The sequence below is a fragment of the Eretmochelys imbricata genome, chromosome 3, assembly GCF_965152235.1.
Source record: "Eretmochelys imbricata isolate rEreImb1 chromosome 3, rEreImb1.hap1, whole genome shotgun sequence".
Lineage (NCBI taxonomy): Eukaryota > Metazoa > Chordata > Testudines > Cheloniidae > Eretmochelys > Eretmochelys imbricata.
In genome coordinates this window covers 79,121,327-79,135,976 of record NC_135574.1, presented here as the reverse complement: position 1 = coordinate 79,135,976, position 14,650 = coordinate 79,121,327, and positions in this window count along the sequence as shown.

The window sequence follows — 14,650 nt, the reverse complement described above, 5'->3', positions numbered from 1 at the left end:
TTTCATGACTGGCCAGGCTACGGTGTGAAAGTTCTGTTTGTTTCTCCTTGATGAAACCCCCCGCCCCTTGGTTCACTCTACTTCCCTGTAAGCTAACCACCCTCCCCTCCTCCCTTCAATCACCGCTTGCAGAGGCAATAAAGTCATTGTTGCTTCATATTTATGCATTCTTTATTCATTCATCACACAAATAGGGGGATGACTACCAAGGTAGCCCAGGAGAGGTGGTGGAGGAGGGAAGGAAAATGCCACACAGCACTTTAAGCACAGCACTTTAAAAGTTTACAACTTTAAAATTTATTGAATGACAGCCTTCTTTTTTGGGGGCAATCCTCTGTGGTGGAGTGGCTGGTTGGCCGGAGGCCCCCCCACCGCGTTCTTGGGCGTCTGGGTGTGGAGGCTATAGAACTTGGGGAGGAGGGTGGTTGGTTACACAGGGGCTGTAGTGGCAGTCTGTGCTCCAGCTGACATTGCTGCAGCTCAACCATACACTGGAGCATACTGGTTTGGTCCTCCAGCAGCCTCAGCATTGAATCCTGCCTCCTCTCATCATGCTGCCGCCACATTTGAGCTTCAGCCCTCTCTTCAGCTCGCCACTTACTCTCTTCAGCCCGCCACCTCTCCTCCTGGTCATTTTGTGCTTTCCTGCACTCTGACATTATTTGCCTCCACGCATTCGTCTGTGCTCTGTCAGTGTGGGAGGACAGCATGAGCTCGGAGAACATTTCATTGCGAGTGCGTTTTTTTTTCTTTCTAAGCTTCACTAGCCTCTGGGAAGGAGAAGATCCTGTGATCATTGAAACACATGCAGCTGGTGGAAAAAGAAAAGGGGACAGCGGTATTTAAAAAGACACATTTTATAAAACAGTGGCTACACTCTTTCAGGGTAAACCTTGCTGTTAACATTACATACATAGCACATGTGCTTTCGTTACAAGGTCGCATTTTGCCTCCCCCCACTGCGTGGCTACCCCCTCAAACTTCCCCCCTTCCTGTGGCTAACAGCGGGGAACATTTCTGTTTAGTCACACGCAAACAGCCCAGCAGGAATGGGCTCCTCTGAGTGTCCCCTGAAGAAAAACACTCTATTTCAACCAGGTGACCATGAATTATATCTCACTCTCCTGAGGATAACACAGAGAGATAAAGAACGGATGTTGTTTGAATGCCAGCAAACATACACTGCAATGCTTTGTTCTACAGTGATTCCCGAATACGTGTTACTGGCCTGGAGTGGTAAAGTGTCCTACCATGAAGGACGCAATAAGGCTGCCCTCCCCAGAAACCTTTTGCAAAGGCTTTAGGAGTACATCTAGGAGAACCGCGAATGCCAGGGCAAAGTAATCCTTTCATATGCTTGCTTTTAAACCATGTATAGTATTTTAAAAGGTACACTCACCAGAGGTCCCTTCTCCGCCTGCTGGGTCCAGGAGGCAGCTTTGGGTGGGTTCGTGGGGTACTGGCTCCAGGTCCAGGGTTAGAAACAGTTCCTGGCTGTCGGGAAAATCGGTTTCTCCACTTGCTTGCTGTGAGCTATCTACAACCTCATCATCATCATCATCATCATCATCTTCTTCGTCCCCAAAACCTGCTTCCGTATTGCCTCCATCTCCATTGAAGGAGTCAAACAACATGGCTGGGGTAGTGGTGGCTGAACCCCCTAAAATGGCATGCAGCTCATCATAGAAGCGGCATGTTTGGGGCTCTGACCCGGAGCGGCCGTTCGCCTCTCTGGTTTTCTGGTAGGCTTGCCTCAGCTCCTTCAGTTTCACATGGCACTGCTTTGGGTCCCTGTTATGGCCTCTGTCCTTCATGCCCTGGGAGATTTTGATAAAGGTTTTGGCATTTCGAAAACTGGAACGGAGTTCTGATAGCACGGATTCCTCTCCCCAAACAGTGATCAGATCCCGTACCTCCCGTTCGGTCCATGCTGGAGCTCTTTTGCAATTCTGGGACTCCATCATGGTCACCTGTGCTGATGAGCTCTGCATGGTCACCTGCAGCTTGCCACGCTGGCCAAACAGGAAATGAGATTCAAAAGTTCACGGTTCTTTTCCTGTCTACCTGGCCAGTGCATCTGAGTTGAGAGTGCTGTCCAGAGCGGTCACAATGGAGCACTCTGGGATAGCTCCCGGATGCCAATACCATCGAATTGTGTCCACAGTACCCCAAATTCGAGCCGGCAAGGTCGATTTAAGTGCTAATCCACTTGTCAGGGGTGGAGTAAGGAAATCGATTTTAAGAGCCCTTTAAGTCGAAATAAAGGGCTTCATTGTGTGGACGGGTGCAGGTTTACATCGATTTAACACTGCTAAATTCGACCTAAAGTCCTAGTGTAGACCAGGGCTTAGGCTTGAATAAAGACTGGGAGTGAATGTGTCATTACACAAAGTAAAACTATTTCCCCTTGTTTATTTCCCCTCCTACTGTTCTTGTAAAGTGCTGGAAATGGCCCACTTTGATTATCACTACAAAAGGTCACACCCTCCCCGCTCTCCTTCTGGTAATAGGTTTCAGAGTAACAGCCATGTTAGTCTGTATTCGCAAAAAGAAAAGGAATCCTTGTGGCACCTTAGAGACTAACCAATTTATTTGAGCATGAGCTTTCGTGAGCTACAGCTCACTTCATCAGATGCATACCGTGGAAACTGCAGCAGACTTTATATATACACAGAGAATATGAAACAATACCTCCTCCCACCCCACTGTCCTGGACAGTGGGGTGGGAGGAGGTATTGTTTCATATTCTCTGTGTATATATAAAGTCTGCTGCAGTTTCCACGGTATGCATCTGATGAAGTGAGCTGTAGCTCACGAAAGCTCATGCTCAAATAAATTGGTTAGTCTCTAAGGTGCCACAAGGATTCCTTTTCTTCTTCTGGTAATAGTTCACCTTAAGTGATCACTCTCGTTACAGTGTGTATGGTAACACCCATTGTTTCATGTTCTCTGCGTATATAAAATCTCCCCACTATATTTTCCACTGTATGAATCCGATGAAGTGAGCTGTAGCTCACAAAAGCTTATGTTCTAATAAATTTGTTAGTCTCTAAGGTGCCACAAGTACTCCTTTTCTTTTTATGGATACAGACTAACACGGCTGGTACTCTGAACTCTGAGACTGGCTGCCACAGGTTTTAAAACATAGTGTAGACATACTCTGTTTCTCTCCATGACTTGGTTCCCCATCTGTAAAAGGGGGATAAATAGTAATTTTACCTCAGGGGTATTGTGAGGTGCTCAGATATTTCTGTAATGAATGATATTATATCTGTCTATCAAATCTTAGGAGAGAACCTGCCCAAAATATTCATTGTCATCATGTTCACTATTTTCATGGATTTCAAAATCTGTGAAAATAAAAGGATAGTGAATATTTTCAGTTCTACAGGACATTCATAGGTTCCACAGTCCAAGTCAAGGTAGAAAAAAGGAAGGTGTTGAATCTAAATGTTTTTTTTAAACATTGTAATAATATAGACTTCAAAGAGAGCTAGTAGAAGGCAGAATAAATGAGCCTTATTGCAAAATAAAATAAAATAAAATAAAGCCAGACGCTCAATGGTTTTAAATCAGCACATTTCCATCCACGTCAATGGAGCTACACAGATTTGTTCCAGCTGAGCCTCTGGCCTATTGTATTTTAAATAACATAAGCAATCAGGCACTAGGATTAAGTTGGACTTGTTTTTCCAAGCAAAGTAGAAAAATGCAAGTCATAGCCATCTTTCTTTGTCTTTTCTTTGCTGATTAACTCCCAATATCATGCCAGCATTCTCAAGAGAGTATTGCATTTATCTAGTCTCTCCTGCTCTATTCAATTAGCATTACAGATAACTAGACCTAGAAAAATACTGCCAGTTATTTCCCACAAAGATCTGCTCAGTTTCCTAATGGATTAATTTTGACTGAATTCATTTTCGATAAATATTCTCGAGAGTGAGCCACTACAAAAATGTTTCCCCCAAAAAGTGACTACCTGGTGAACTTTAGAGAATACTTACAGAAAATTAATTTTAATTGATAAATATGAATATTTACATCACAAAAGTGATGCTTATGCAGTTGGGAAATAGAATCATGCAATGTGTTTTATGTGCCCAAACAAAACAATTCAGCTTTCAAACACTGATTATTTGAAATACAGTACTTGTAAATGAGCAACAAACAAAATAAAAAAATTCTTTCACTCAGCAAATAACTTCTGAAGAACAAATCCTAGTCTTCCTGTGGACAATTCAGGAAGAGAAAATGAAGCAAAATCTGTAAATTCATTATTTAATGCTTACCCAACTGTAGATACAAATTACTATGCACAGACTTTGGGGAAAAAGGGAGCATCTCACCTGACTTTCATTCAGTCCACTTTCACCCATGCTTGGAATTCTATTAACAGCCTTCAAAAGGATTACCATCCAGATTTTCTCAGCAAGAAAAAGACACTTCATAATACAGAGCTGAGTGGTATAGGGACCTAAAGAGGTGTGGAAACAGAAATGTTCTCCAAAAACCTTTAATAGGTATTTATTTTCTCAATACAGTACTCAAATGATAACTGCTGCTGATCTTGGGTGAAATCCTGGCTCCATTCAAGTCAGGGACTAAACTCTCACTGACTTCAGCAGGTCTGGATTTCACCCCGTTTGTTGTTTCTTCTCTGTACAAGACTGTGATTGCTACTTATACATCATTTACTTCAGAAGGTTATGGGACAAATTCAGTCGTTGTTACATCTGTGTAACCAGAAGAAAATTGCTCTCTATGGGCTACATGTACTTCACTGTGCACAGCCAAGTATTCTACTGCATGCAGGAGAGAACTGCTGTTATCCAGGGAAAAGGACTCATCCCCAGTAAGACTGTAGATCAACACTAAAATTATTTTCAGGCTGATATTGCAGTCTCAGGACTCCAGTAGTTCACATGACTCCGGTGTGTTCCCCACTGTACAGAAACCATTACCAATGTATCTGCATAGTTACAATTTGTCTAGGTTCTTGTGCTGTGCCTTTCACTGTGATTTCTGAATGTCTACCAGGTTAGGTATTAGGGTGAAGAAGATCACTACAGAGCTGTGTTGTTATCATGTCCAATGATAATCATATCAGGCCAGGAAGTCTGAGAATGAATTTGGCAACTCTTAAAGGGTCTTTTGTAAGGGCTGGATTCAAGCTCTGAAATCTGAAAAGTGTCATTTTCCTTACAATATTATATTCAAAAAAGTGGGCAGAGGATAAAGTCTTCCCCTGACACATCTTGCAGAGTGGCTATATCTTAGGTCTATCTCTGCTGATTTTCATCCTTGCAGAGTGCCTGTCCACATTCTCATGGTAATGAATGTTATTTTCCAAGATGTTTGGATATAAGTCAGAGAATCATTTATCTTTTGACCATTTATTTCAGCTAATATGTTTTTTTTTTTTTGATAAGGCATCAATAGCCTCCACCATTGTTATTCCAACCTGAGTTTCCAGTCTTCCAAGTTTGGCCAGATCATCCGCTACTTCACTCCCATATATACCAGTGTATGATGGAATCCATTGAGAAGTCAATAATATATTGCCTCACTTTCCGATCCTCAGAGCCTCATTATGAATTGCATTGTTGCCGGTATCTAATTTCTTCAAAAGGAAGTGAGGATCACTGCCTGCAAATCAGGAAACATCACATCTGCCTCTATTTCTGATCTGTTTATTTCTTGTATTGCAATCAGAATAGCTTTCATTTCAGACATATAATTTGAGCTGATATATCTTGAACTAATGTTTTTTCTTGTAGTTTCTCCATTAGGTCACTGTATGAAGACACCACAACCTCTATTCTTGAATGATTTACTTGACAAACCATCAGTGTACATGTGAATCTGTTTGACATGTAATTGAAAGTCTTGGATGATACTTTCTGCAATTTTCTTTAGGGTGGCCAGGTCCATATGTTCTTTTCAGCAAGGTTCCAAAAGATTTTTACTACTAAGTAAATAGGTTCATGTGGAGGAATTACCAGGCATACAAGCTTCTGCAGACACTACCCTCCTAATATAATCAAATGCTTCCATTTCTTCCGTAGTTTTTATACATCTTTTCAAAGAATATGATTGTTCAGGTCTGTTTAGAAATAGGAAAACCAATTAAAAACTAAAACAATGAGGACATTCAGGTAGGAAACAAAGATGACTTCCATACCAAATAGCTCTTCCGTTCTATTATTCTCAAGAAGTTGAACATCAGATTCTTGTTCACAAATTGCTGTTGAAATGTATCTCACAACTGCAATTATTATATGAACTGCAGATTGCACAACACTGATCTTGGCAAGATTACTGGGAGAGGTATGTTTCAGAGAAGCAGCCGTGTTAGTCTGTATCTGCAAAAAGAAAAGGAGTACTTGTGGCACCTTAGAGACTAACCAATTTATTTGAGCAAGAAGTGAGCTGTAGCTCACGAAAGCTTATGCTCAAATATATTTGTTAGTCTCTAAGGTGCCACAAGTACTCCTTTTCTTTTTGGGAGAGGTATGTGACCATACAGATTAGGCATATTCAAATATTGGGTGAATTATCAAGCATTATGTTGTTTTCATCATTATAACACGTAAACCATAATTGGTGCCAGTGATGCATCATGGCAGATTCAATCTCTTCTTTGCTTTGACTTCCATCATTCTAATGTGTGGTCCAAGCTGTAGTTCTGGGTCCTCTGAACAGCAGTATTTTCTCCATCCAATGTCAGTTTTCAACTATAATTGAACCTCTTGCACTTTGTGGTAAAGTAGGAGGAATTTGTTTTTGCTGGATTCAACTGGAATTTATGTTCCTTTGCCCATCTAGTTACAATGTCCAGGTCCTCATTTAATTCATTCTCCAATACATCTGTTTCACAACCCCGCGATATGAAGTGCAATATCCTCTGCATATATGTATACAGATGATATCCAGGGACCTGAAAGTACACAGTACAGAAGGAAAAGAAGAAGACTTAAAACTGAGCCCTGAGAAACTTTTGCCCTAAGTTGCCTTGTCTTCGAAAAAGTATCATTTAGTTTTACTATTATATTCCTGTACCAACTGGAATCTCTTATCCAGAGGCACTCTGAGTTTAACTAAGATTTTATCAATGTCAGACTATCAAATCCTGCACTGAGCTCCAAAGACTCTTTTCGATAACTGTGGTGACTTTTGTTGGAATCTGTCGATAATAGGCTGACAGAAGGCAATGAGTAGGACCATAATTGCGTGGAAATGCTTACATGCCATTTGTGTAGGTTCTATCTGACCTTCTTTTAGGGTAGATAGAAGCCTTGATTGTACCAATCCTTCTATTATTTTAGAGAGATGACTGATTAAACATAGCTGAAAATAGGCTAACAGCTGCCTGGAAAGAAGGGATCCTGGACAGTCTTAAGAAAAATAAAATAACTGTCGACTCCCACTGTTTAGGCACTTTCCCTTTTATCCAAAATTCGTTGATGATGTCCAACAGTGTCATAACATGGTGCTTTAGCCTTATTCCCAAAGTGCTTTATCATATTGCCGTAGATGAGGTCCAGCACAGGAAATGTGCTTGGTTCAAGGTTCTCTGTTGCATTGTGGATGAGATAGATCTTTCTGAAAACAGGGTACTCAATTGGATCTGTGTTCACATCTTTAGATTCTTTTTGTCTTTCTTCCTGAGTACTTCATCTTGTGTTTTTTTTTATTAGCTGTAGCCCCATCTTTGTACATGCTCATCTTTGTGTAATGTTTGACTAACATACTTATCGACTCTTTGTAATCTAGTGCCTCTACTTCTCCATTTTTCAGGATATTGGTGTTCTTTTGAGAACAAACAGACTAAGGTTTGCAATCTATTCACTTTGGTAACATCCATAAATCTTTTCCTCTATGAGGATTCAAGCTTTCACTATATCGAGAAAGTGGAAAAAGCTCTTAATCAGGAAAACGTCCACGTTGCTGCTGTACAAAATCAAAGCTTTCTCACAAACAGAGCATATCTATTGCAGGTTTTGACTGTTTGAGAAAGAAATGCCAGTTAAGAGCGGGTGGAGGTCTGATGTTTTATTTAGGGAGACACTCAAATAGAGAGCTGTTTTACACAGGTGGTAAGGACTCCCTTCACAGGTTCTCCCTGTTTAGTCACCGACCCTAAGCAGTAGAACATCACCGTTTCTGTTGTCTAAGGGCTTCTGTACCCGCAGACATTTTTATGTCAACTTATCTATACTACACTATATGTTATACAATGTTCTCAAATGCTATGTTTGTAGTAAGTATCTAGGGCTTTGTGGTAGGGGCTATGCATGTAATATATATGCACACACACACCAAATATAAAATAATAATAATTTAGTTTCTATGTAAATAAATTATACTTTTTTTATATTTCAATGCTATAATGTATTACTAAACAATATCCTCAAAATCGCTGGATACTTCTGTCTGGAAAGTGGTGATTGGTGAGTCCGCAATATTTAAGTATTAGGACCTTTAAACTGTTGCTCAAAGTTAATTTCAGTAGGTGACTATTTAGAAGAAAACACCTTTAAAGAACAATTATTTTGATTGTTTGGGGAAGGAAACAGTTTCTTACACCCCCACTTCTGCACTCTTCATTATCTCACTGTCACCTTCAGTCCTTTCCATTAACTCAGCAAGTCAAAGGTAAACAAAACTCATTTAGTTTAATTAACATGATAATCACTCATTACACTTACTGCCAGAATGCTTATGGGATGTGAGCCCATTGTTTAATATTCCTGAAGTCTCTGATATGTGATAAAGCATAGTGTCACATCCTGCCAGTGTTCCTGCCAGAGAAAGGAATGCTGGCAGAGCCATGTCCAGTATCCTTCTGGCTAGTGCAGGAATTCGAGGGGCAGACTTAACAGACATGCAGTTGAGCACATTATATTACTTCTCTGAAAAGGAGAAATGTATGTCCTTACTTGGTGCTTGCATAATAGGTGATAGTCTGGCCAAATCTCTTATCTTGTACAGTAGAATCTCAGAGTTATGAACACCTTGGGGATGAAGGTTGTTCGTAACTCTGAACAAAATGTTATGGTTGTCATTTCAAAAGTTTACAATTGGACATTGACTTACTATAGCTTTGAAACTACTATGCAGAAGAAAAATGTGTTTTAACCATCTTACTTTAAATAAAACAAGCACAAAAACAGTTTCCTTAACTTGTCAAATCTTTTTTTTTAAACTTTCCTTTTTTTTTAGTAGTTTATATTTAACACAGTTCTGTTCTGTATTTGATTTGATTTTTTTTTTTGTCTCTGCTGCTGCCTGATTGTGTATTTCTGGTTCCAGATGAGGTGTTTGGTTGACTGGTCAACTCATAATTCTGGTGTTTATAACTCTGAGGTTCTACTGTACTGTATTCATCTGAGACTACAGTACATGGTTCAGCAACCAGTCTCTATATGCAGTGCTTTTCTGGGCTCTAATTCCAGTGCTATGAACTGTGCTGTTTCTTGTGCGGAGGGGCATAATAAGAGGATCCGTGTGCCCTCTTCCCGTTCCTTGCTCTATCATGTCAGCCCAACATAGGGTAACATTTGGGCCTTAGTAATTATCAATTTGACAATCCACTATTCACTTTTGCATAAAAGATTTGCTTGATAATTGGACCACAATTAAAATAAGGTAAACCTACAGCAATTGCAGTCACAGAACATTTGAGTTTTGATGACAATATTCCAGTGCCCCAGATATGATGTAAAGAATTCAGAAGTAAAAATAATCCTAACCATTGTTTTCACTTGTGTTCTCTAAAAGACACTTTTGTATCCTACCGTACTGTATCCCATAAAAAAAAAAACTCTATATGCACCTTAAACAAAATTATTTGATTAGCATAAATCCTAAGCAAGAAATATCGAGAGATTGAATGACCACCATACCAAGCAAAATGATCATGATATCAAAGGGACTTTCTCTGAGGATGGTATCTGACTGAGTCACACTGGCTGTGTATTTACTTGAATGCATTCCCTCTGTCTCCTAGCAAAGGATGTATCTGCAGCTGATAGAGCTTGAAGCCTTGTAAATGAATTGTGTGGTGTGAACCACGTACAGTACCTCCACTTGCTGAAGAAAGAGCTATTGAACTACCACAAACAGATCGAGCAGCTCTGGAGATATGATTTTTTGTGAATTCTTGGAAAGCATTATTAACTGTTCTTTTTTCCGCTCAGCAAAATATTTCAAAATAAGGACAATGTTAGTAACTAGAGACTTAAACCTGACAATAATGTCAGGGTTTTGAAGATTTCTTTCCAATGTTTTAGTTCCTAATATTGCATTAATATGGGAATTGTAGCTGGGATATATTTCCATGTGAGTTACACCTAAAATTGTAATATTACTTTGAACATTTATTTTAACTTCTAATTTGGTGGTTGATTCTGCAAGGCATTGAGGATTAGATCCACAAATGTGCTTGACACCAAAAGTCCAATATTTAGGTCCAACATTCTGACATTCTTAAAACCATCACTCAGATGCCACCCAATCCTGTAAGCAACTAAAGTCTCCATGGAACCTAAGTTTCCGCAAATCCACCTAACTTCTGATACTGCCCAGTTAACAAACTACTTGGAGCCTTAGCTCACACCTAATCCATGACTGCATCTTCAAACTATGTGTCCACCCTCCTATCTCACCTCCAGGGTGCAATCCAACAGGTGTTCTCAGAGCATGTCTATAGGATCTGGCTTTGCACAGAAGACAGCAACAGAAGTGGGTGTGCATGTGTGTCCTGGAATACCCAGTCGTACAGTGGCTGGGGGCATTCACCTTGGACGTGGGAGACCCAGATTCAAATCTCTATGCAAATAAATATGTATTTATTTATACAAAGTGGAGCCCCTTGAACACAGGAGACTAAGAGGTCAACAACCCACAATACTCTTTGGCCTGGTGGTTAGGGCACTCAATATGGGATATGGGAGAACTGGTTACAAGTTTCTGCTTCAATTCCGTCAGAACAGGGAATTGAACCTAGATTTCCTTCTTCACTAATCACTGGACTAGTGGCTAAAAGAGGGTGGGTTATTTCTCTTTGATTTTTTACAAGAAAGGATATGGGGAGGGCCCTGAGGGCCCTCAAATTCCACTGAAAGGTTCAAACCTTCTTTCCTTACTTACACACAGGGAGGGTACATGGTATATCTACACAATTTTTTTTTCACTGAAAAGATTTTTCCTGCTTCTGAGAATACATATTTAATTTTACAAACACTAAAAATAACAAATGTCAATCATTACAAACATCACAGAACAATATGACATAGCTCCTGAGGACACAGGTGCAGGTTAAACTAAAACTTCAAGACTATCAGGACTAAATTCTGCCCTTGATAAGAATGATCAGCTTTCATTGAAATTGATAGGCACTGTGCATGCATATGTAAGGCAAAATTTTAAGATTCTCTCTGTCCTCCATGACCTAGTCCAGCTTAGGAGCTATTCTCACAAAGATGACCAAAGTGAAACTGCTCAATATCTCAAGAGTTAGGCTTAAGTGATCATCTCTATTCCCCATCACATAATACTTTGTAGTAGGATTATCCCTTTATCATACATACTACATAAAAACACAAAACTACATTGGATCTCCTAGGTAATGAGTCATTGCTTCCTCCTTAGTCATTCTCTTTCTCTACAAGAAAAAAAGAGAGGTTTCCTAAGGACCTGATACAATGTCCACTGATATCAAGGGAAAGACCTCCATTGACTTCAACTAGAGTTGTATCAGGCCAATAGTGAGTAATACTCAGCATCTGTACATTTCCAATCAGCCTAGCTAACAAAGGGGAGTACAGAGTAGCCATGTGTTGCTCCTTGATCCTTCAGCTCTTTCTGAACTAGATCAATCACAACTGTGGTATTGCCACTCTTTAAATTATCCCTGATACAAACAGTCTGTTCCAGCAGCAGTGGATTGGAGGAGTGCAGGGCCAGGGATGCTCCCCAGGGATTCACTACCACAGAGGACTTGTTGGCTCTATGGGATTTATAGTGCCAGGGGTGTGTACAAGGCAGGGCAAGCAGGGAAATTTCCCCCAATAATTGACGGGGGCACAGAATTCCTACAGCCCCAGGGCTTTGGCGGGGAGAGTGAGCTTCTCCAGTCCTGGGGCCCTGGGGGAGAGACAGCTTCTCCAGATCTGCGGCCAGGGTGGGTGGGTCACAGAATATACCACTCCAAAAGTGGACAAATTTTTATTACTGCAGACGCCCCTCTATGGTGCCCTTAGCCGTTTCTTCAAACTTGAGTATGCATAGTTTCACAGAACCTCCACCCATATGGAATTCCATAGTGTCTCAGGATCTTCCAGAGAGCTTCTCTGTGGATACTATCAAAGACTTTTGTAAAATCGAAGACGTTAAAAACCGTGTGGTGGTATTCTAAGCCTTTCTTAGTAAGTCTTCTAAAGGTGAAAATCTGGTATGAACACGAGCCACCAGATCGAAATCCAGCCTGTTCTTCTCGGAGTACTCTGTAAAAGCAGTTTTTATCCTATTCAGAATGAAAATGCTAAACACTGCTTCAGGTACAGATATGACCAGGTCATATCCTGTTATCACAAATAAGTTGGTCTCTGTTTTTAAGAATTCTGCAGATAACACGTCTTCTACAAGCTTTAGGACAGATCTCCTTTCCCCAAATGGTTCTGTACAACCTGTACGTGTAATTCACCATCAGCTCCTCTTCAGTTTTTAATATTTCAGCATCTATCTGATCATATCCTGGCTCTTTACCACTCTTCTTTATGGACTTAATTACTTCCCCAAAGGCTATTACTTCTAGTGATATAGGTAAGTCCTCTTTCTTCAGATCTCTCAATAGGTATTAGTGATTTTCACTGGTTGAGCACAGCCTGAAAATATTCCATCCAGTGATCCAATGTGTTCCATCCTTTCTCCTTCTTCTGTGGATAAAATTGTACCATTCTGAGCTTTCACAGTGTCAAAATACTTTGAAAATTCTGATATTAGTTGTTTAGATACTAGAAAAGGCTTTTTTTAGAATCTCCTTTCTTATACACCTCCATAGCTTTTCTTGCTTTATTTTCTATCCATTCTCTCTTGTCTTCATCTCCATATTCTTGCTCATATTCTTTCACTACTGTCTTGTTCTTGTTGAATTCTCTTCTTTAATTCTTTCCTGTCTTTAACAAGCCTCCAGATACTGCTTTCTTCTTTGAAAAAAAGTCATTCAACATTGTCTTTAACTCTTCAGATCTATTTCTAAATTGCAGCTTGATATGCACCCTCACTGCTGGATCTAACTTTCTAGTATTGTAGATACTCTCTCTGTTGTGTGGTTTTACCTGTAGTTTTATTTTGATTGTCCCAATAACAAAATGGTAGTCACTTCCTACATCAACACATATATACACCCTAGCATCCAAGAGTGATCTTCTCCAGCACCTACAAATGTCAATATAATCTAACTGTTTATGGGTGGAGACATCATTTGATCTCCAGATCAGTTTGCCTTTCCTTGTGTGAAAGCAATATACTCTCAATGCAAAGATTGCATAGATTGCAGAGTATTTTTTGATCTTACCAAGGATGCTCTTCAATCTTTCATAGAACCAGTCTTCCAGTTTGTTGCTATCATTTGTTGGATTATAACACTTAACAACTGTGACTTTTGTGTAGTTCATCACAAACCAGCAGTCAATATTCTTGACTTTACTGTTTTCCATTCTTCAGTGCTTTAGTAGCTTACATTCTCAATAATAAACCTACACCTTCTGGGTGTCTGTCATCCTCTCTTTCAGAGTATAAAACAATCATGGCTTCTGACCATAATTTGCCTTGTCCAATCCACCTCATCTCACTCAGTCCAAGTATACTTAGGCCAAAGATGTTAATTTCTCTGATAACTTGTGTCAGTGCTCCAAAATGATCTAGTTACCCAGGGGTTTCAGAACCCAAAACAGTGATAGCTTAACTGTTTGGCTCCAGCTGGTGTCAGAAATAAATCTCTGGGGACAAAGCTCCTCTGTCAAATAAATGATTGATACAAACCAGAATGCTTTTACCTAAAACTACTTTTTTTATTAGGCCTCAAGCACACACACACATATATGTTATAGCAATAGGTTCCAAGCACCCAAAACATTGTTACCCAAAGGCTGAGATTGTTTTGAGTGATCACCAGCCAGACTTCTGGAAGCCCTCCTTCTGTCTAGCCGATGGGAGCTCCTTGCCTGAAGAAAAGCTCCCTCAGACTGCTCTGAGGTGTTTACTTTTACTTTTATAGATAACTCTCACAAATCACGTATCTCATAGTAACCCCTACTGGTCACCAATTCTCCTGTCTTCAACTAATTACTCATTATCTCTTACCAGCAAAGCTTTTCTAGTATTTCTAGTCATAACAACAATAACATGTATATGTCGGGGCACTCAGAACCAAGGTCGCTGTCTACTCACTCTCATCCATTCTTTTGACCTGCTAACTCTTTTCCCCTCCTCCCATTCTGATTAGCAAAACTGCAACTGCAGCAATTTGGCCTTGCCTATGAGACACCTAACAATTATTCCTAACCATATGGTGTTCCTCTTTTAATCACTGGTGGCTAAATACACCCAAAATGGCTGCGGTTTAGTTTGGTCAAGTTCTGGGGTT